This window comes from Acomys minous (genome assembly GCF_964271855.1).
Source record: "Acomys minous genome assembly, chromosome: 11".
Classification (NCBI taxonomy): Eukaryota; Metazoa; Chordata; class Mammalia; order Rodentia; family Muridae; genus Acomys; species Acomys minous.
In genome coordinates, this window is record NC_140492.1 from 108919835 (window position 1) to 108942555 (window position 22721).

Sequence of the window (22721 nt, forward strand, 5' to 3'; positions counted from 1 at the left end):
GACAGCTGGTGTCTGAGGGTGTCGGACCAGGAGCTCAGTGCAGGCCCTCAGAATAGGAGTTCCCAGTTTCATGACCTGGGCCAGAGGCAAAAATCAACAACGCTTGTTTAGTCTTCCTGGGCTTCGAATCCAACCCTAAGGTTCCCTACGGAAACACAGAGACATGTCTTCTTATTAACACCTTTCACTACTGTTTCTGGCTGAAAGCATTTCCTTTGAGCTGGCGCAAGCCCTGGTTATGGCCAAAAGTCTCCTTAGCCCACCCCTGCCTACCTAAGCCCAGAAGGAATAGAAAAGAGTTGTGTGTCCACTAGCCTGTGTGCAGACATATCTGAGGTAATTCTGGGGGTTAGGGTGCTTAAGGAAAAACACAATCTGTCTTTCTTAGGAATAGCCTTATTCTACCATGACTACCACCCTTCAATACAGGACTTTAGGGATAAATTAATGAAAGCCTATGTCTTTTTTTATTTTAATCACACTTGCGGTGGTTTCATTTGTTTTAGGCAGCTGGGTTAGCCTTAGATAAACTAAAAAGGGGCTGGATCCCTTTCAGGGGCCTTTCCTTGACCAAAGCTGGCTCTCCCCATCTTTCAGGGCTCAAAGATGATCGTTTATCAATTCTATGTGTTTTTGCAGCTGTATTAAATATCACAGATAATCGAGTCAACCCTGCTGTGACACAAGCCAGATGTAAAATCACTAGCCATGCCAGAAAAATGTTTTAATCTACTATTTCTAATGTTTTAGATATACCATAAGACTCCTTGTTTCTATTTCTTTTTTTTCCCTAAGGGGTTTTGTTTTCAAAACTAGGTAAGTGTTATGATGTTTTATTTTATTTCAGTAAATTTTGTAAAAGTCACTTAGAGGATATGCATTGATTTTGGCCATTGTTCAAATTATTAGGTTTTAATATCTTGAACTTTTAACTTGAATAAGTGTGTTAGTCTTTGCCTGTCTCCTCCTATACATTCAGACATAAGATGACCCCTTCGATGTCACGGCCATATAAGATAGACAAGGGGAGTCTTCAACAGATGTTACTTTTGAGTTTGTACCTACATCATTTTTTAAAAAATCTAGGTGCATGGGCCCTACACCAGAGAGTCTTGTTTAGTGTTTCCTGGGAAGACCCCATGAGTCTACATATTTTTAAAGGACCTTAAATAACTGCCATACTGATATTGTAAGCAACATATTTTGAGAAAGAGGGAATCAAAGAGCAGGCTTACCCATTGGACAAAGTAGAAGGAACAGTGCCCGGCAAGTCAAGACTTCAGAGCAGACTGGGGACACGGTTCCATTGGTGCACTGTTTGCCTATAGTACATGAAGGCCTCAGGTCATTCCTCAATATTGGCACCAAACCAGGGACAGTGACACATGTCTGTAATCTTAGCACTTGTGGAGTTGAGACAGGAGAATCAGAAGTTTGCCACCATGAATGACACCATGTGTTCAAAGCCAGCCTGCTGTACATGAGACCCTGTCGAAGAAAAACAAAGATAAAAAGATTTCACAGGTGTGAGTGGAAGCTAAACAGTCATTGAGAGGAAGGTATGGAGCATCATGGGGGGCTCCAGAAGGAAACCCCAGACCACAGGAACATGTGAGCTCACACTGTTCGGAGGATTTCTTGGCACTCGGCATGGGCGGTCATGAGTTCATGGTGGTTACTTCCTGACAATGAAGGTGGAAACATCACCCTTTTCTTGGCTTAATTGAAATGCCCTCTAAATAATCTAGATCACCAAGCAAACAACAAATCCACAGCCTCCTGTTGCCCCCTTCTCAAGGAAGAAAACCCCAATGCTATTGCTCTGATTTCATAGTTTCCCTAAAATGCACAGGTGATTTTGTTTCATATGTAAATTGACATATGTTTATCATTAACAGCCCTGGGTTTCCTACCTAAGTATTTACTGTACTGGGAGCATACCTCCTTATGCCACCTTACCCTGGCATCTCTTCTTGGTCTTCGTTCCTTTAGCCATAGTTGTCCCCCCTTGACTGTTTCACTTTTACTTTCATGTCATAGATACAAACATGATTTTAATAACATGGTCTTTTTTTATATATACGTCATGTCAGGTGAATGTGTTAAGAGTGAGTCATTTGCTGTAAATCTGATCAAGCGTCTACTCTGTCATGACTCTGTCTGCCGACTCCTAGACAGATGTGAAAGAAACGAGGTGGCTTTTACATGAATGTCTACTTCCTGGCCCACTTGAAGGACGGCTCCACCACTTACAATATTTCACCCAGAGGATTCAACCTCTTAGATGACAATAATCCTTCTACACATGGGGGTAATATTTTGTGTGTAGTTGCAGATATAATCAAACAAGCTAATATATGTCCAATTCTCTTTATGATTAAGTTTTGTTTCCATTTACATTTTCCTTCATGTCTCTTCCAACTTAGCAACTAAGCGAGTTCCTTCTCTATTACTTTTATGTAATAGAGCAGTAGCAGTATTAGTTGGTATTGAAATCTCAAGTGTAATATGTGATGAGCCAAAAATAGTTGACTACTTATGGATGCTATATGAAAATGTATTTCCTTTTGCTTTTCAAAACCACAAATACAACATTTACCATTTCGCTAAACACTGTCAATTTCCATTAACTGAATTCTGTGATTTATAGTTTTGAGATAGGGTCTTGTTATGTACCCAGGTGGCCTCAAACTCCTGGTCATCAGACCTTGCCTTCCCAGGTGTTGGGATTTCGGATGCACCGCCCAGATTCTCCATTTTAAAAACAAAAAAGCAAAAACCTAATTCCACATTAGAATTGTCAGGGGAGCTTTGAAAATGTTCTGGCGCTTAGAATAGAACCATCAGCACCCCTCAATGTGGAGTCCGAGGATGAGTATTTACTGAGACTCCCCAGGAGATTCCATTTCAGGAGTAATGTACTTGATAAAATGCCAACAGCAAGTCACTGGCCGAAAAGAAAAAAAAAAAAACAAAACAGTGTGATGGGTAGCATGGCATTGGGAAGGTTTCCAAAATTCTACAGTTATACAGAGATGCTCCATAGAAGGCAGAGCCAACAATGGGCTGCAATGACCTCCCAGAAGCAGGATGGAAAATCAAGGAGGCGTGGGGTGGGGGTGGGGGTGGGGGTGGGGGGTGATACTGTAGTAGCAAATATGTGAAACACCCCAGAAGGCGAATGGATGATTTAAGAAGACTAGAACAAGGCAGCCTGAGCCGGCTCCATCATTGCCGAGGAAGATCATTTGTCCCTGGGTCTCAAGCTTGAACTTAGCTTCTAAAAACAAATGTCCTACCTACTGATATTTGTTTAAGTAAAAAGAAGGAAGAGCCATAGATTGTAATAGTACCTAGCATGGTATAGGTCCTGGGTTCAAGCCAACCTTTTGAATCATGAAATAAGTCAAATAAACATAATAATGAGACAGGTTCAGTTTGGGTGAGAAGTAAGTTCTGACTCTCCAGCCTTCTTACATTCTGTGTGGCGAGAAACCAAATTGATGATGACCCTGGAGGAAAGTTTATTTTTTTATGGAGGTCCAATTCAAACTCCAGGGAGAACACGGCATGGGAGGACATGGCTTTTCTCTGGCATCCCAAGCAGGACTATGGGAGTCTTCCTGGAAAGGGTCTTTTCCTCAGTTCATATGAATATTCATTTCCTTTATTAATAAGTTAAGCATGAGTTTCTGTCAATTCTAACTCAAAAGAACCCTTTAAGTGTATCCAATTAACTTAATCCTCCTGTAATGGCCCTAATTGAAACTTACATAATCTCTCATGTAAATTGCCACGTCAGGCTCCTAGCTGGTGTGTTTTCTCAAGGATTTCTGAACATGGCCTCTGCTTTTCTGTCGCCTGCCTTCGCATGTCCCTTACAAATCTAGTTTACGAGCGTGTCCTCAGAACAGGGAGCTCTGAACACGTTCAGCATTGTCTCAAGAGCAAGTCCTGATGGTTTGAGGTTCTTCTCCCTGTAGGGAGGGCCGTCCATCCTTCCTCCTCTCTAATCAAGTCTTTTAGTATCGGCCTGTCTTCTGCTCAGTTCAGCCACTTGCTGTATCTGCTGGAATCAGAGGTCACCCTCATTCCCCCGCTCCCACCACCTTCCTCAAGTGTCTGTTGATACTCTGGATCCCACAAGGCATGGGCGCCCATGAAAAAGTAGACATCACAAATCATTCTAGACCCGTGAAAGGAAAACATCTAACCATGCGTCCCTGTTCTCGGCAGTGCTGGCTCGCTGAGCTTGGAAGTCCAATCCAAGTCAATCTCCCTCTTATCCTCATGATGAATAAGTAGAAGCCCTTTCCCAGCACTCAGGGAGGGGAGAGAGGAACGCGTTAAGCTAGGGCTGACCTGCCACTTTCCTGAAGAGCAAGGGTGAGACAGCTGTAAATGTTGCTGCTTGAATCCAACAAATTCGAACAGGAATCCCACAGACTCCTCAAGAGGTGACTGAAGAGGCTGCTAGCTGGTGATTGCACAGAGACATTTCATATCCCACTTGCTCTAATTAGATTCTTGGGTTTTTTTTTTTTTAAGAGGAAAGTGGTAGTTAAAGAAGATCTGATTCTACCAGTATGACAGGAAAATTAGAATAGGTACCCAAAGATTTATGTCTTTATAAATTCTACTATTTCTATCGGTAGACAGCGCTGAGTGATTGTGAAGCTTGGAATAAACTGTCATAGTTCAATTCTGAACTATGTTTTGTGGATGTAGAAGTTAGCTACCACACCCCACCATACACAAGTTCGAAAGAGCCTAGAGATGTATCAGTCACCTTTTGTTTGAAAATTATGAGCCTGTCTTTTGTAATGCCAGAATTTGGTTAGCTGAAGCCTACAGATTGCAAACTTGAGGCCAGCCCGGGCTACATGGTGATGCCCTATTTAATAAACAAATATACAAACAACAGAAAACAAAACAAAACTAAACAAAAAGCAAAACCACTCTATCTTTAAGGAGAAGGTTCTTCATTACAGACTAAAAGTGAGAGGAAGCCGTTCCTCGGCCATCTACAGAATTTCACTTCTGAAGGTGGCACACTCGTCCTGCAGATTTGGGGTCTTCTGGGAAGCCTTGCAGAAGAGCGGGGATCCCTGAAGCATCTCAGACGTGCTGTGAAGGTTGCCAGTTGAAATCAACAGCTGACTCATTCCAGCTCCACAGACGGAAGGAGAAAAAAAAAGCAACCCAAGAAATGGTACAGCTGTTTCCTGGCCCAAGCCCTTGATTTACTGTGAGTCTTGGGAATGGTGTGCAATTTTGCAAGCATTAGGGAAAGGTTTGAGAAGCAGTTTCCAGCAAGTTCCACAGTTGCTTGAGATTATATCCTGAGAAAACTGTCCTCTGTGATGTCAGAGTTGTAGTTCAGCTTACTGAGAGCAAACTGCTTAAGCTCCCCTGACCACGAGCATTACCTGATACCCTGTGTATTGCTTCCGGTTTTCCATCAGGAGAATTTGCATGACTTTGGTTTGCTGTTTCAATCTCATATGCATATTGCTTTCTATGTGTGTTGAGTTATGTCTCCCTAGTTTCCCTTGGGCACACCCTGAGAGGAGGTTATAAAATAAAGAGTCCATCGGCAACCTATCCCACAGGTAGTTAATCCCCCCACTGCCAGCTCCTCATGGTTCTGGTCTCACATTAAAAAATACATTTTTATTGTCAGCTTCTGGTCCTGTGCTGGGATAGGAGCTGAGCGTAGTCCAGGTGATGGGCCTGCCCCGGCCAAGAGACTTTAGCTTTAGAGTCTGATGAACTCTGTCAGCGAGAGACACTCAGAGATTAGGGCAGCCTGACCTTTAAGCCCTTTGAAAGCATTCATCCGAACATCCACAGACTTTCGCGAATGCCTTGGCAGGTTAGTCACTCCAGAAAATGTTCAGTGAATTGCTTTCTACAAACTGCACACGCGTTTCCTCGGAGTAACGTGCAGGTTGGCACAGGGACGACAGAGCCTCCGAATGGCTCAGTGCTGGGCACATTGTGACTGAGGCTTTTCCACCATCATCTGTGTCTCGGGATTCATTTCCAACCTTCTCCTTCCACTAGATCTCTAGAACAAAAGCACTCGAATGGGGACACAGCAAACACCCCTGGAGAAGGCACGGACAGCAAACTGAGCAAAAGACAAGCTCTGCCTGGCTGGGGAAAGGGGACTGAAGAATTGAAGACTAGGCTGAATTATAAATATTTCCTATTGTTCAGTGAATAGCTAAGCTGACAATAGTCATTGTGTTCACAGGCTTCTATTGTGACTGGGATTGATCTGATTGGATACTAGGATCTGGGAACACGTATTATCTAAGAAACAATCTCATGTACAATGGCTGCCTTCCCAGGCTGTGCAAAAACACCCATTTAACTCAAAACATAATTTGAATGAGTGACGCTTTTGAGTAAATACTACTTTCGACTATAATAAATATTTCAGCAACTCCAAACATAAAACCTTTACATGTAGATACGAAACACTGGCAATCCAACGTTTTAAGAATGAAGCGATAGTTCGCTGTCTGAGTTATGGCTCTAGACAGAGTGGGGAAGAGCTTGTCTGTAACTCTTTTCCCCTGTGAGGACTCTGAAGGCTGAAGATAATTAACTATACATCCATATTTTGCCAGAACTGGTCTAAAACTCAGAGATTTTCTTCCTGTTTGATGGCAATGTCTCAACTACCAGTATTATTTTCTTGTCCATCAAAATGATATTACTGGTTATATGTGTGTGTGTGTATATATATATATATATATATATACACTGTTACTTATGTAATTGGTATGATTTTATTGCTGACTCTCTATTTGTTTCCATTATTCTGTATGCTCTATTTGGCTAGCTTCGCTCATTCTTTATTACAGTAGGTAAATACTACTTTCTTGCTGTGTGCTGGTTATAATACTTTTCTCACTATAATATGGTGAACAATGATTGATGTGGGGGAAATCGAAACTGCCTAAATTTTCTGGGATAAACCCCGCTTGTTTAAGGTACATAATAATTTAAAAATATTGCCAAACTTAATTTCTTATGGGCAGGTGGAGCTTCTGATTTAATTCTGGTATTGTTTTCCAGTGTTGGCCCCTCTCCTATTTGATTTCAGTATCAAGATAATGCTATTTTCATAAAGCAAGCATAGTCTCTAATATTTTCTTGAAAAGACTATATGGAATTGATATTACTTTCTCTTAAATATTTGTATGAGTTCTCCAATATGATTATATGGGCCTGGACATCTTTCAAGGAAGTTTTTAATCACAAATTCAAATTACTTAATAATTAAAATTATTTTAATTGTCGACTTTGAATTGGGTGAGTTTTAGTAGTTTGCATTTTTTTCAGTCCATCTATTCCATCTATATTATCAAATTTGTGTTTTTAGAGCAGACAACTCTATTCCTGGTTATTCCTCTGCTAGTTGCAGGGTTTGCAGCAATATCTGGTGTTTCTTCTTTGCATAAGCTTTCCTCCTTTTCTTTGTTGGTTTTATAAGTCTATCCACTGCATTAATCTTTAAAGCCACTGCTTTGTGCCATGGCTGCTGCTGTTGTCTGTTTGTAGGCCCGTTCGCTCACTTCTCCTGGCTCCCGTGCTTTCCTCTTCCCTGCCTTGCCTTTACTTTCTTCTCTCAATAATCTGAAGATGAGGGCACGCACTGACAGCCGCACTGTTCCCTTTCTCCCCTCTCCTCCTGTTGACACCCTCAGCTTCCCTCTCAGAGTCTCTTTGGCAGTGAGCGTCAAGTTTTATACATTGCTGTTTTTTGTCTGTTTAATTAAATTTCAAATTTTCCATGAACGTTTCTGTACTTTATAGATTATCTATGTGTGTGTTATTATTATTTTCAAACATATGGAAATGTTCATGTTATCTTTTTGTCCTTCACGTCCATTCTGTGGTAAGCAAAGAACACAGTACAGGGTCAGCTGCCACTCTGGTTCTAGCCACTGAGCTTTTTTTTTTTTCATTTTTTATTTCTTATTTTGAGAGTTTGCATTTGGTTCTCTTGCTGCTGCTGCTGCTGCTGTTGTTAATTTTTGAGGTTTTAATTTACTTACATTTTTCCTTCCCCTTCATCCTTCCAAACCCTCCCATACATCCCTCCCTGCTCTCCTTCAGATTCATGACCTTTCTCCCATTCATTATTCCTATATATATATACATATTCCTAAATATAATCTGTTGGGTCCGTATCATGTTATTCATGATTGTATTTTCAGGACTGAGCTTTTGACACTGGACGGCTAATTGATGTGTTCTTCCCTAGGGAGGGCCGGCCACTGCTCCTACTCTCAGCTTTACTCACTCAGCTGTCTGTGGTTCTTTGTGTAGGGGCTAAGACCTCATTGGCTTTTCCCCCTTTCTCGTTTGTTCACTGTCATCATCCTTGCTTAGCCCACATTTGGGTGGTTCATGTTGGTGAGACTTTGTGGGTATAACTTTTTTGTATCATCTAATTAATTGCTAAGACTTTTTTGTGCTTTGGGTGTTTATTGGTTTGTTTGCACTATGATTGTGAGCGCCCACAGAAGCATGTTTCACGCAGAGGCTCTAAAATCCTTCCCAGATAGTGTCTCTGTCATTGCATCACTGTCTTCCAGTCACCACGCACTTCCTTTCTTTATCCAATCTTGCTTATCTTACTATGAAGATCAATTTTCAGCTGAAACCTGGGTGCTTTTGCCTTCTTTAAGGAGACTCTGAGGGAGAGATAAACCTATTTTTTAGGATCCCACGTGTGGGATTGGAATGGTCTTCTGAGAAAACAGGTGAGGTTAATCCACTAGAAGACCAACCACCTTGTGTGGGAGCTTGATTGTTGTCAGTTCAAAAGATCTTGTGAACAGACCCTGGGAGGAGATATATAAATGAGCCCACAACTGGAGGCGGGGCTTTTTGGAGAGTTGGGATAGTGTTGGCTCCACCTTGAGATGCTCCTAGAGAGAATCTCTGAGGGAAGACTTAAAGGCACCAGCTCTTGTTGAGGGGCTCTAGCTCCTGCTGATGTTCTGGGTTTTGGTTGCTCCAGGTTCTGGTAGAAGACATCTTGTTGGTTATTCCAGGACTGATACCCTTATGGTTTTGTTATTGTGTTCGTTAATCCTCGTTTTTTATTGTGTTGGTTAGTCGGGTTATAAATGGCGTATGCTCAGTTAATAAGTTATAATAAAATATAATTGGTTAAGAAAATTGAGCCTACAAGACTCCCTGTGATACTTAAATCTCTTAGGTTTGTTTCGTCGAGCATTTCCTTTTAACACGGATTCTGCAGAGAGATAAGTGGTTGCTAATCCCCAAGTAGCTGTGAGAGAACACATTCCCCATCTGGTCTTTACTGATATATGCAAGGTATAGAAGCACTCCTTATGGCTGATCACCAGATACTGGAGTCTGATTTCCTCACATAGTTTCCACTGACACAGCAGACAGGAAATGTCTTACTACCAGCCAACAGAAACTCCCTGGCTTTCCCTGGCACTATCCTAGTAAAACGCTGAAGCACCTTATGGCAGCTTCCCGAGACTGTAGTCTTATCAGCTCAGAGTCTAAGCTCCTCTCTCTCTCTCTCTCTCTCTCTCTCTCTCTCTCTCTCTCTCTCTCTCTCTCTCTCTCTCTCAGCATCCCCTCCGCACTGTGGCATTTTGTTAAATTGGGGACCATGGTTATTTAACAGCTCTCTCTCTCATCCTTGGTTCCTGCTTTCACAGTATTTTGGCTAAAGAAACCGTGCTCCGGCTGGTTTTTCTTTCTGTTTAGCTTTTGTTTTTATTTTTGTCTGCATTCGTTATTGTTTCCAGGAGGCCGCCTTCTCCTGCCCCAAGTCTGGAATCAATGAGGCAAGAAGAGCAGCCAGGGATCTCGTGGCTTCATGCCTAGTGGCTTCATGCCCCTCAGATTCAAACTCTCTGGCCAGGCGGCCTCGCCATCTCTAGGCTTTCGAGTCTTCACGCAGTTTTTGTAGTTAAATGCCTGCAGTTTTGAGTTGTACTTAGATTGGGAGATAGAGAAAACTGTGTCACTCCATTTTCTTTGGGAGAACTCCTAAACCCGAGCCACAGAGTTTTATAAATGATCTTGTGGAAGACATTGTAAACATTAATAACTGTATTGTTGGACTTTGGAATTGACATTGTCATAGAAAAGCCACACTCTTAACTTTAGGAGAACATTCCGCAGGCATTTTAATAATTGTTCATATTGTAACAATATTTACCCTAAAAATTAAAATGGGTTTTGTTGGCTTTCTCTGAATATTTAATTTTTATATAATGTTTTCCTTGTACTTAGTCATTCTTTTATTCTATCATCTCTTACAAGTTTTGGCAATTCGGTCCCTTCCCTACTTTTCCTCATTACACCTTCTCTCCTAAAATATATGAAAAATTACAGATCTGGAGTAAGAAGTGTGTGTGTGTGTGTGTGTGTGTGTGTGTGTGTGTGTGTGTGTGTGTAGTTCAGCTAGTTCTAAGCTATTCCACATACACATAGATGCCTCTGTGATAACATTTATAAATCCCCTCCTGGCAGCCTAGACTTTAAAGCTCAGCTTCAACACTGTGTATTGTCAAAAGTCTCAGGAAGTTAAATCCTTTTAAAAGCTGGGTTTCAAATATTACAACAAAATACTGGAGAAAGAATCACATGTTGTATTGTGTTATGTTGCCCTTGTATAAATCTGCTGGTAAGTGCATAACAGGTACGACCAGCTATCAGTTTTGGATGAGCCTCACGTGTTGGGCCGGGGTGTACATTCCAGAGTTTGTAGAATAAGAGATGGTGTGTATCTCCTTTGTCAGCCTTCAAGCTCCCAAAGAAAGAGAGCCAGAGTCAGGGTATGTTCTTTAGAACCTGGTTTTTAATACACAATCAAAATGTTTCTGAAAAATGAAGAACAAAACAGTGTCCTGTGATGGCTGATATCTCTAGGAATTAATGTAGAAGAAAAGCCAGTTCTATTGCCGAAGAGGGTTGTGTCTTTAAGATAAAAATGAGCCTTAGGAAAAAGTAGGTATCCAACTCTTTAACTGTAGATAAAGAATTGCAAGACAAGCTTTCTCCTGAAAGTGAAAGGGATATGTTTGATAAACATGGGTGAACAGCAGACAGCATCTTTCCTTCTTTAGCCACACTTCCCCCTCCTTTCTAACTGTTGACACTGGACATGTTCCAGGCCCACAGCTGAACCCGCTTCAGAAGTACACTCACATTTCTCACCTGGTTATGGATCCATTGATCTGGTCAGCAGCGAGTCTGGAATGCTGTTTATACTCAAATTCCAAGGGCATCTTTTGATCTTTTCCAGGAGACCAAATGCCACCAGGGGCATGGGATGGGACTATAACAACTGACTACTTAAAGGACAGGTGGTGACGAAAATAAAATAAGTTTTAGCTAAAGTTAATAGCTCATACTTCATTCCTTCATCTTACCCTCACTGTTCCTTTCTGCTGGGTCCCTGTGTTACTGCAGGTAATGAGGACAGTACCAGTACCTCTTAGGAATGGTGTCCTCCAGTGAGCTCAGTCCTGATGAGACTTGATGTGCTGGGTGGGTTGGTGGGGACATCCCTTTTCTGAGGACAAGGGGAATGGGAGGGCGAAGAGGGATGTAGGAGGGAAAGACTGGGAAGAGAGGAGGGAGAGGGCTACAGTTGGGCTTTAAAGTAAATATATAAATTAAAAATAAATTAGATTTTCTTAAAAGGAAAAGAAAAAAAATCTTGAAATTTTTTTCTGTTGTGGGTTGGTCTGGTGCTATGTATTCTAATGCTAATTACTGGCCCCCAAGATCTGGCTGCTGCCCAGATGAGCACATTCTCACGTACACCTGTCTTTGTTGTATAAATTTTGCTTTACCTAATTCAAAGTTAATTGGTTAATAAGGTTGCTGAAGCCTGGGCAGAAAAGAGGTAGGCAGAGCTTAGGTTCCTGGGCTTGGGGTCTCAGAGGGACCATGAGGCTAGGAGGAGGAGAGAGAAAGGAGAAGATGTAAAAGAAGGAGAGAGGTGAGGAAGAAGAAAGGAGCTTGATGACTGGATGGAATGGGGCACCAGGCCAAGGGAAGTGTGCCACGAGGATAGACTGATGGAGCAGAAGCCGCTAGGGAGCCACCATATTGGCAAGTGACAAGCTTTTACGTAGGTTTTAAGGGTAGTAGGATTAGAATAGCTTAGAACCTGCCCAGCATAATGCCTGCAGCAGAAGCAGCAGCAGGAGGAGGAGGAGGAGGAAGAAGAAGAAGAAGAAGAAGAGGAGGAGGAGGAGGAGGAGGAGGAGGAGGAGGAGGAGGAGAAGAAGAATTTTGTCTTACACAATCCATCTATTCCCCAAACAGAGAGAGAGAGAGAGAGAGAGAGAGAGAGAGAGAGAGAGAGAGAGAGAGAGAGAGAAACACCCTTGTATTTCAAAGTGTGTTCATGATGTTGATCATGCTGAATTTGCTTGAAAATCACTAAAGTGTGTGGAAATATTCAAATTTTCTAGAGATGGAGTGTTTTATGTTTCATTGCATTTTAAGGGACTTAGAAAAGTGGATAAATATGTAGCACAGGCAGTCCACTAATTCAGGAATATAGGTGGTCGTTAGAATAAAATGTCAGATGCAGAAAGGACAGGTGCCAACAGACTAGGTTGATCCACTTCCCTCTAGCAGTTAATGGTAGTCTTGGAGGCTGAGCTATTTATAGGTCTTCTTCCTTAATAGGTTGCTGCCTTGTGTTATTACAGCAAAATATCCACTGTATGTACAAATGTGTGTTGACAAGCAAGATTGAGAATACTTTTTAAAAAATCCATCTGCCAAAAGGAAATAGCAGATGGAGAAACTGTTACAATGCAAGTCTAATTAGAGTAGGTGGGGATACTTGGAAGGCTACATAGCAGTTCCCACACAAGCACGGTGAACACGTACCCCCTTAAAAACATATGATATAATGGGACTAAACCACCTCAATAAAACAGAAATCATAGTCTTTCTCTTCGTGATTTTTGCCAGTGAGATTTTTTTTTGGTTCAAATGTTGTTCAGTGGAATAACTTTAAACCCATGTACTTCATCTTTGTTGATAAAAACACGAAGTTAAGACCAGATTAAATGTGTCAGAAATGAAAAATGGGGGGGGCGGGGCATAAGTGACAGACATACTAAACAGGAAGGCTTGGTGATGTGTGATGGCAGGATTAACTCTACAAAATACCCTATAATGTAAGAGTTGGCAAATTACACCTAAAGATAAAATTAAGCCTGCAGAATGGGAAAACATAGATCTTAGCTGTTTCTGGGCTCATCTATAAACAGATTTATAATAGGGCAATAAAACAATTGACCATTCGGATCACAATATGCTGTCGCCAAAACACGCTATTCCCAAGAATGTCACTTTGACATAACGATTTATTTTGAGCTGGAGGCAAGCAGAAATCAACAGATGTGCCCAAAGAGGCCTACAATTAGCTTTCCTTATTTAACCGAAAGCAAAATATTTTGAAAAAATTAGGTCTTCCAAGAGTCCCAACTGGCCAAGTTTTACAGCCATAAGAAAAATAGAGTCAGCATAAAGATGGAGCTGCATCTCACATCAAGCCTCACGCCATCAGTGTCCCTCGCGCATTTCCCTCCTATACCGTATTGCCTTCAACAGCCAAAACTCATTTCCATTGTCTTGTCCTGTCTCTGAAAAGTTGCTGCTCTTTGGTAAAGGTCTTGTGGAAGTTCAGGTTGATGGCACATTCTTCACTGTGCTCCTCTTGAGTGACGTGCACTGCGTAGCTCAATAAGCTAATTAATAATCTTTCTTTTGGCAATCTGATTGTACATATCCCTGTCCGGTGACCAGATGGCACACACACAAAAAAGGACTTTTGTAAACTATAGGAGAAGAAAATAAATTTCCCTGCACTCTCCAAGGGTCTCAGGCAGGATCTAAGAGTTAATCTGACCTGACACAAATTCACAGAAGAAAAGCATACATGTCGTGGGAGCCACCCTGAGGAGAAGAAGACCCAAAAAAGGGAGGCAAGTGAAACACTTACACACCGAATGGACAAAGTGTAGTAAATTCTGAAAACATGACAAGGCAGAGGGGCTATGGCAGGTCATACTTAAAACGTCATCAGGCAGATAAAGGCTCTCTGTATGGGTTTTCTGAACTTTCCCTCTTCGTCTCTAGTTACACTAATATCATTTTTCCTCCTACACTTTTCATATGGTGAGTTTTTTTAATCTTGTTTTTGAAGGAACAGGGAGCCTGATATTTCAGCGTGGCCCCTGTTGTGTTCAAATATATGGCTCGAATAATCTTTATGCCAAAGGAGCATACTTTTAAGGCAGAAGGAACGTATTCTGCCATCCGTTAGTCCCCTGAAGAGCTAATGAAATGTGGTTAGTCTCATAATGGAATGAATGCTGGGTAAGAATGTTCAAAATCTACTCTCCTGGGCCAAAGGATACAAGTTAGGAAGGACTGGGAATATAATATACTTATGTGTTCTTCATTAAATATCGTATTACTGGGGAGTGGAGGCTTAGAGACCAAAATATGGTAGCTGTATGTAGTAGAATACATAGACAGTTCAAGTATTAATAATGATTATCTATGGGCTGGAGAGAAATCTCAGCAGCTGAGAGCACTGGCTGCTCTTCCACAGGTCTCAGGTTCAGTCCCCCGAGCCATGTTGTGGCTAACATTGTGTACCTCTGGTTCCAGGGGTTTCCATGCCTCCTTCTGGCCTCAGGGGGCACTGCACATATGTGGCACCCAGACATACATGCAAGCAAAACACAGACACACACACACACACACACACACACACACACACACACACACACACACACACACACACATATATATGGAGAGTTGTTCTCTAGAGAGATGCCTTCTCTGTAAATCTAGACCCACTGCTCTTCCAGGATGGATAGCCACATATTCTTCCTTAGTTCTGCCTGATCCAGATGTTTCATGTCTGAATTCCAAAGAAGGGGCCATGCCTGAATGAGGGTCTAAGAGACTGTGCAGCTAACCGTAATGATGGTTAAGTTCAGAAACTTGTTCAAAAGACACGAGGCACAGCTACATTTCTGGTGTCTTGTATGTTTGTGCTTGTTCCACATATTCATGAGCAAGAAGCAGAGCATCTCACGAAGCACAGAAGCAGCAGTCTCGGCAGCACAGCCTTTATTTTTTGTTTGTTTGTTTGTCGGTTGGTTTATTTATTTATGGTTTTTTGAGACAGGGTTTCTCTGTGTAGCCTTGGCTGTCCTGGATTCGCTTTGTAAACCAGGCTGGCCTCAAACTCACAGCAATCCGCCTGCCTCTGCCTCCCAAGTGCTGGGATTAAAGGCATATTTTTTATACTATGTAGATTTGACCATGTGCTCATGTAGATTTGAGCATGCACAGTGAATACAATTAAAGTCTCCTTCTCAACTTCTTTTTATGCAGTGGGGAAAATCAACAAACTATCCCCTTAAAATCTTCAGCTTTGAAACATATATAAGTGGATTCTGATCTTAATTTTTTTCATAAAAAAGGTCACACCATTGTAAAATAGTTCATATATACATGGAAAAAATTAAAATATTGCTGTTTCTTGCCCTCTTCTTGCAGACACAGTGAAAGAAAATTAGGCGTACATGTCCCTATGTGGCTGTATGCCATGTCATTTAGGTGATCATGTGTAAATAATTAGTTGGCTTAAAGGAGAACAATGCTGAGTGTTTAATCAGTTAGAGAAAACAAGACAATTATTGTTCTAGAAATATACGCTTCATGAGAAAACAGTACAAAAGCTTTTAATTCCATAAATAAGTTAACAGTGTGGTAGTATTAAGGACCCAGGAACCAATGCAAGCTTTAGAACTCACTGGAAACAGACCTTTTACGTTCAAGTGGTAAAGACTGTTTTCATTATAGGATAATGTAACACAGCCACGGTCAATTTATTATCTCACCAGCTCTTTTCTCTCCAAGCATTCCTAAAGTTAAAACTCGCAAGTGTGTCCAGAGCACGGTGAGGCATCTGTTTCTTATTCATTACATCTTGTTTGCTGTGATGTTTAATGTGAACTATCAGAAGTTCCAGAAAAGTTTAAGCTTAAGGAGAAAGTTTTCTTCCCCCCTTGTGCCCCCCCCCATCTGCCTTGAACACAGAGAAAGTTCTGGTATACATTAAGATAGAAACTCAAAGTCTTGGTGTGGACTTGGAGAGTTGGGCTTCTGCCTGCACTTGAGAACATCAAGATGGCTTCTCTGCCAGCCTGGTTCGCATGTCAGTGGCTTTTTTTTTTAATGTGAGATATATGTTTCACTGAGTCCTGTGATTTCACTGCACAGTAGCAAGAGCTCTAAAATTAAATTTGAAAATGAAAATGTGACATCCGAGCCAAGTTGTAGAGAAGGCGTTCTTGGGCTGATCTAGACACGTTAACTTTAACTTTGCGAGACACAAGGCTTTAACTGCTGGTCTCAGCAGTATAGTCAACGCAAACTAGATCCAACAGCTCCTATGTGACACGCTTTTTAGAAAAAGGGATGTACTTCTGTTTCAAATGTAGGGCAAGCAGACTCACTACGAGGCAGGGCTAATCGAAGGTGAGCCTGTTATCAAATGCTCTGCTATGGGTTAGGCTGGCTGATTTATCACCTGTATTTGTTTTATCCTCCAAGCTACCAATCAATCCAATTCAGGTGAATTTCAAAACAGCTCACAGTTCTTTCTTAAATTTTTTTTACACATATATTTAGTGTTTGTGCGTGTGTGTGTGTGTGTGTGTGTGTGTGTGTGTGTGTGTGTGTGTGTGTGCCAAATTATGCATGTGTGGCAGTCAGGGGACAGCTATGGGGAGTTGGTTTTGCCATTGTACAATGTGGGTCATAGGAAATGAACTCAGGTTTTTAGGTTTGGTGGCAAGCTCCTTTACTTTCTGAGCCATCTTATCAGCCCAGTGATTTAGGTTTCTTAATAGAAATTTGTTTGGCTCTATCAGGGTATCAAAATCAAAAGGTTGAAGAATGAACAGACAAATCAACATTAATCCTTTGTGAACAAATGAATGCACTGGTTACCTTTGCATCTCTGAGACCAAATATATGACAGAAACAGCTTAAGAGAGGGAAGGGTCTTTTTATCTCATAGTTTCCTAGAGACTCTAGCCCATAATTGCCGTGGATGCAGGCTAGAGGAATAGCGTAGTCCATTACAGAGGCAAGTTGCATAATGGTGCCAATGGCTCAGCTGATACAGGGCTGCCAGGGGGCAGGAGGGGACCTTGGCACACGAATAAGCTCATGCTTGTTCTGTGTTGTGGCACACTCTTCTGAGAACTTCATAAGGATAATTCACATAAATTTTAAAGCAACCAGTCTAGTTATAATTGCCCACTCCTACCTCCTGTCCTTTTGTGCAGGCACTGAGAGATTAAATAAGATGCCTGGACTTGCTCAACCAGCACACTGTGCAGCCAGGACTACAGTCCAAGGTATCAGGGCTAGGAGTCTGTATCTTCCTTATCCACTGTGCACCAAGCTATGCCCTGTTGGCTTTAGGGGAGATACTGAATAATGGAGGCCCTTGGTAGTGGTGGTGGTGGCAGGGGAGGGACAGAACAGAGAGAAAGTTCTGTGATACTGTCTATAGTATATTCTTTTAGCACGATCTGCCATCTCTCTGCTACTGATGAGCCAACCTACTTCTAATGTATGGCATGTGCGTTCTGAAAGCCTGGGAAAGACAGCCTGGTGGTGCAACTCAAAGAATTCTTTCTTCCCAAATTCTAGCAACAGGAAAAGGAAAGCTTTTAAGTGGGCATTCCACTGACAAAGGTCATGCTACGAGACCAGCTAATGAAATTCCTTCCCAACACAGTACTGGAAAAATGAAGTTACCAAAATAGCTAAATCTGTGGGTCCTAGGAAACAGAGGAGTTGTGGTTTGTTTGTTTGTTTAAATATTTATTTATTTAATTATTTATTTATTTATTATGTATGCAGTGCTCTGCTTGCATGTACACCTGCAGGCCAGAAGAGGGCACCTGATGACATTATAGATAGTTGTGAGCCACCATGTGGTTGCTGGGAATTGAACTCAGGACCTCTGGAAAAGCAGTCAATGCTCTTAACCGCTGAGCCATCTCTCCAGTCCCCTTGGGGTTTGTTTTTAATGTAACACAAAATTACTGGTATTCAGGGGCAATTTACAGGAACTTTCCTGAAGGTCCAGACGTGGCTCTTTTCTTATAGAGGAAAGATGGGTCCTCACCAAGAAGCAGAGTGGCTTTTGTCTCTGTCTGGTCTCACTCCCTATTTCTATCTGTGTGAACAGAGAGGCTCAGAGGCAGTAAGGTGTGTTTTACATCACCACTGGCTACCTCATCTACAGCAAGCATGCCTGGGAATATTCTAGAAGTATTCCAACTTGGCTTGGTTTTGCTTTGGGGTTACATTAAAACATGGAAAATAGGTTTGCACCAAAGAGCCCGCAAGAAGCTTCTAAGTAAAAAATGCATGGTCCAGTGCGGCTCATGGGTGCTGTGTAGCCTAATGATTTGGCACCTTGGAATCTTAGCTATTCCCCGCCGGTATTTCCAGTCTGGTGTTGGCAGCCTGCACCGGCACACCCACTTCCCCTAGCAACACCTTCAAAGGTGAGTGCTGTTTCTCAGAAGGCTCACCACTTGCTTCCCTGGAGTAACCGCAGAGAGGGAGGGCTCTCTTTCTCTCTCTCCCTTATCTACAAACTATCAACACAACCTCAGAGCTCTCCCAATCCACCAAGCTCACAGACTTCAAGCCCCTGCCATAAGGAACTGCACAGCACAGGTGGCCAGGCAAAGAATGCACTGCCATGCCATGGTTTTCCCTCCCCTGAAAGGAGGAGAAACTGAACCCTGGAGCCATTTGGGAGAATAAGAGAAACTGGGTCACTGGGAAAATTCAACCTCCTGCTGTTTTTTAACCACAACCTGTGCCGTTTCTGTTCTACTTGGTTTGATAGAAGTTAATGGCTGAGCCATCAAATTAGGTCGCCTTGAGCTCCCAGCAAAGGGTTTATGCTGGTTCAGTGTAACCGGTGATATTTCTGGACTTTATTATTGTTCCCTCAGTGACAACACAAAATGAGTCAAATAATAATTTTATTTTATCAGCTAAGTGCAGGCACAACAAAGACTTTTGTAGGGTCTTCGTGTGCGTGCTAGGAGCACAGAGACCTTCTGCAGCCTCCAGTGTTCGCTGTGGTGCTTCTCCTCCAGATGCCAGTTCTCTGGCCTGTGATCCTGTGACAAAGGCCTGTGACGAAGGTCAAGGATGATGCGTGTGTTAGTGCTTTCGGGGAATGAGAATAAGAGAGGAAGTGCAATGTAGTGTCTCTGTGAATGGTTAATGTAGGTCAATGGGTAGAGATGTGGGAGCCTGCACTATGAGTAACCAAGACTCTGGCTTAAATATTTTTTTAAATATCTTTCATATATATGTGTGTGTCTGTGTGTGTATATATGTACATATATACATATATGTATGTGTGTATATATGTGAGAGTACATATATACTTTATAATATGCTTGTATATATACATGCAAGCATATGTCTTTTATGTGACACATATATAAGACACACACATATATAAGCCTATATATTCATGTACTGTGTGTGTGTGTATGTGTGTGTGTGTGTGTGTGTGTATCAAGTAGAGATTTAATTTTTTTCTAAATTTCCATCTAAAATGTAATGTAAATATCTTCTACACCTTTGTGTTTAAATGAAAGCTTTCCTATGTTACTTGTGAGGGCACAGTAAGGGGACTTGGATAGTAAAAGAACCTTGCTACACGGCACAAAGTTTTTTATTTTGCTAGAAAAACAAAAAAACAACGACAAAATTCATAACACATCCTATTGCCCTCTATTTTACTGTCTTTGATTACATGGCTGCCAACATATGCCTCACCCAGAAAAATAAAGCAATTTCTGCCACCTTATTGCTCCCTCAACTCTGCAGACACATGTTGTCTTCAAATTGGCAAGACATTCAAATGAGTTGACAAGGTAGAAATTCGAAATTAAAGTAAGATTTTTTCCCCCCCAGAATGAAGTGTTGAAGTCAAGGCTTGGAGGTGGCTCAGTCAGTAAAGCATTTTTCCACAAACCATGAAGACCAGAGTTCAAATCCCCGAAAGGCACATAAAAGCCAGAGGTGTATGTCAGCCACGCTACAGTCAGAGACAAGGGATCCTAGAGTAAGCTGGAAAGTCAGGCCAGCCGTATTGATGAGCTTCTGGTTCCATTGGGACACTTCCCCTCAAAGAATAAGATAGAGAATAGGCCGAGTGTCCTGAAAGACTGAGCTGGTATTTAGAAAGCTCTTGATGCTGATTTCAGCTTGGGGCAGGGCAATTGAAGATAACTCATTGACTCATTCCAGACCCTAAGGCCACTTTTTACCTCAGATCTTTCTTCTGCCCACATCAATGTCTAACCAATTCCCTCTTCCTAGGGACTCTGTCATCTTGGAACCATCCATCACTCTTTTACATTTCAGCCATACAAGTGGAGATGAAGCAATTACTTACCATATTTTTAATAAACATTTTAACTGGGGGAAATGCACCCATAGGTGTTGCTTATTCCCCAGATTCAGACTCCCCTATTACTAACAACTTAAATTGGAACATTCACCTGGCAACAGCACCTCAGCAAGGAGTGGGACCTGTAGAACACCTCTCTCATGAATACCAGACTCGATCTGCCTTAATCTAGTCTTGGGCTTCTTCAGGTGACCAATGGTGCTACGAGTATGAATGTGATAAAATGATTTCATCTGTAGTTAATCTACGTTCCATTTTACGTTTAACTCAACACTCCATTTTGAGTTAATTTTCCGTGAAAGATAGGACACCTGGGTTCTTCTTTTTTTATGGTAATTCTCTATTGCTGCAATAACAGAGCAGCTTAGAACAACACAGATGTGTTAATGTATAGTTGTTGAAATACGAAATTCTAATTAAGAATTTTAAATGATAATTTCTAGGGGTGAAAACAATGTGTAATTTCAGCCCTTGAGATAATCTATTTGCTTACCATGGATCTACCCAAGACATTGGGTCTCATTCTTTGTTTTTCAAAGCCAGTAGCATCATTGCACCAAGCCTTCTCAGCCCATTCCTTCTGCATCTCCCTGTCACCCTCTTTTGCTTTTTGGGGCCCATGTGATTCACCTGGATGCATCCGGATAATGCAGTGTAAACCTTCTCTAACCGTGTCAGTGATGTATAGATACTAATTCTACTTGCACTGCAGTTTCCCATTGTCAAGTAGCCCGAGGCATCCACAAGCTCAGAAACCAACTGTTGAACAGCTTCTCTCCTTCCGCATTGAACCGGTCTCTGCCTTCAGCACTAGCGATTGATTGGCTCTGCTTGCAGGAACTCACTGTGCTGTGACTCGGTACTTCCCTGGCATCCAATAACGCGGGAACACTTCTCTATATGCCTGTCTGGCAACCTCTTTTGTGAAATATCTGTTCAGGTCTCTTCTCATTTTGTTCCCTTACGGCTGTCTTCTTGTGGGTTCATGGAGTGATTTACTCTGAACAAAAAGACTTACATATGTACGTTAAAAAAGTTTTCGCCCAGTAGACTGCTTATCATGTCCCCCTTCAATTTCAGTCCTACAGATAAAAGCGCAGAGCCTTGAGCACGCTAGGCAAGTACTACACTGCTTAGCTATGTCCCCAGGCTTCTATTTTTTATTTGAAAATTGCATGCATGTATACAATGCATTTTGATCAAGTCCATATTCTTTCTCTTTGCTCCAATTTCTTCCCTATCCCTTGCAACATATTTTCCTTTCAACTTCATGTGCTCTTTTCTTTCTTTTTAAGCCTGCTGAGTTTCATTAGTGCTACCTGCATGTATATGGACGTAGGACCATTTACTGGATCACGGGTAACTTCATGAGGGACCGTATCACTGAAGAAAATGGACTCCGTTCTCCGGGATCCATCAATTAACAACAGCTCCTTAACTAGGGGTGGACTTCATGATCTCGTTCTCCCACCTAGGCATGGAGGAGTTTGTGCGGGTCTTAAATGCGAAGTCACGAGTGGACGACAGCGCCATCATGCCTGGCAAATTCTGCTTTGCTGCAGAACTGCCTCTGTCTCTTACAGTTTTTCCTGTCCTCTCTTCCGCAATGATGCCTGAGCCTTACCAGAGGAGAAGTAAACCTTCGTTTACTTCTTATTTAGGGATGGGTCTCACTGTGTTTTCCACACTGGTCTTGACCTTCCACTACAGCCTAGGCAAGCCTTATGCAATGATCCTCTTCCTCAGGCTCCTAAGTAGGAGGAAATGCAGGTCTGCGCTTTCAGGCAAGCTTTCATTTCATTGCCTTTGTATGTATTTGAGGTGAGAGTTTCAGCACATCTCACAGGCTGGACTCCAACTGTGTACATCCTCCTGCACCACTTCCCTCCAGTATCAACAACAGAAACCTACCCACCCCACCCCACCCCCCAGCTTTCTTTCACTTGCTTAGTAATGTCTTTGAGAAGGAGAAGTTTTAGTTCGATCAGGTAACATGGTTTTAGAACTTTGTTTTGGTTTTGAAATTAGCAAACTAAGTTTTAAAGATTCTCCTTGAGCTGTATTAGCTTCCTTTTGAAAGTGAACTCGTTGTCTGCGTAGTATTTCCTCTTCTGCACCATTGACTAATGTA

The 22721-nt window shown here is 41.9% G+C and overlaps 1 long non-coding RNA gene across 1 annotated transcript in view; it reads left to right on the forward strand.

The window, feature by feature from the left end:
- The window catches only part of LOC311609080, a 161352-nt gene that overhangs the window by 76508 nt on the left and 62123 nt on the right, over positions 1 to 22721 (forward strand). Inside the window, exon 3 of the long non-coding RNA XR_014783259.1 lies at positions 2175 to 2311. This is a non-coding gene — a long non-coding RNA (uncharacterized lncRNA). The remainder of the gene's footprint in view (positions 1 to 2174; positions 2312 to 22721) is intronic.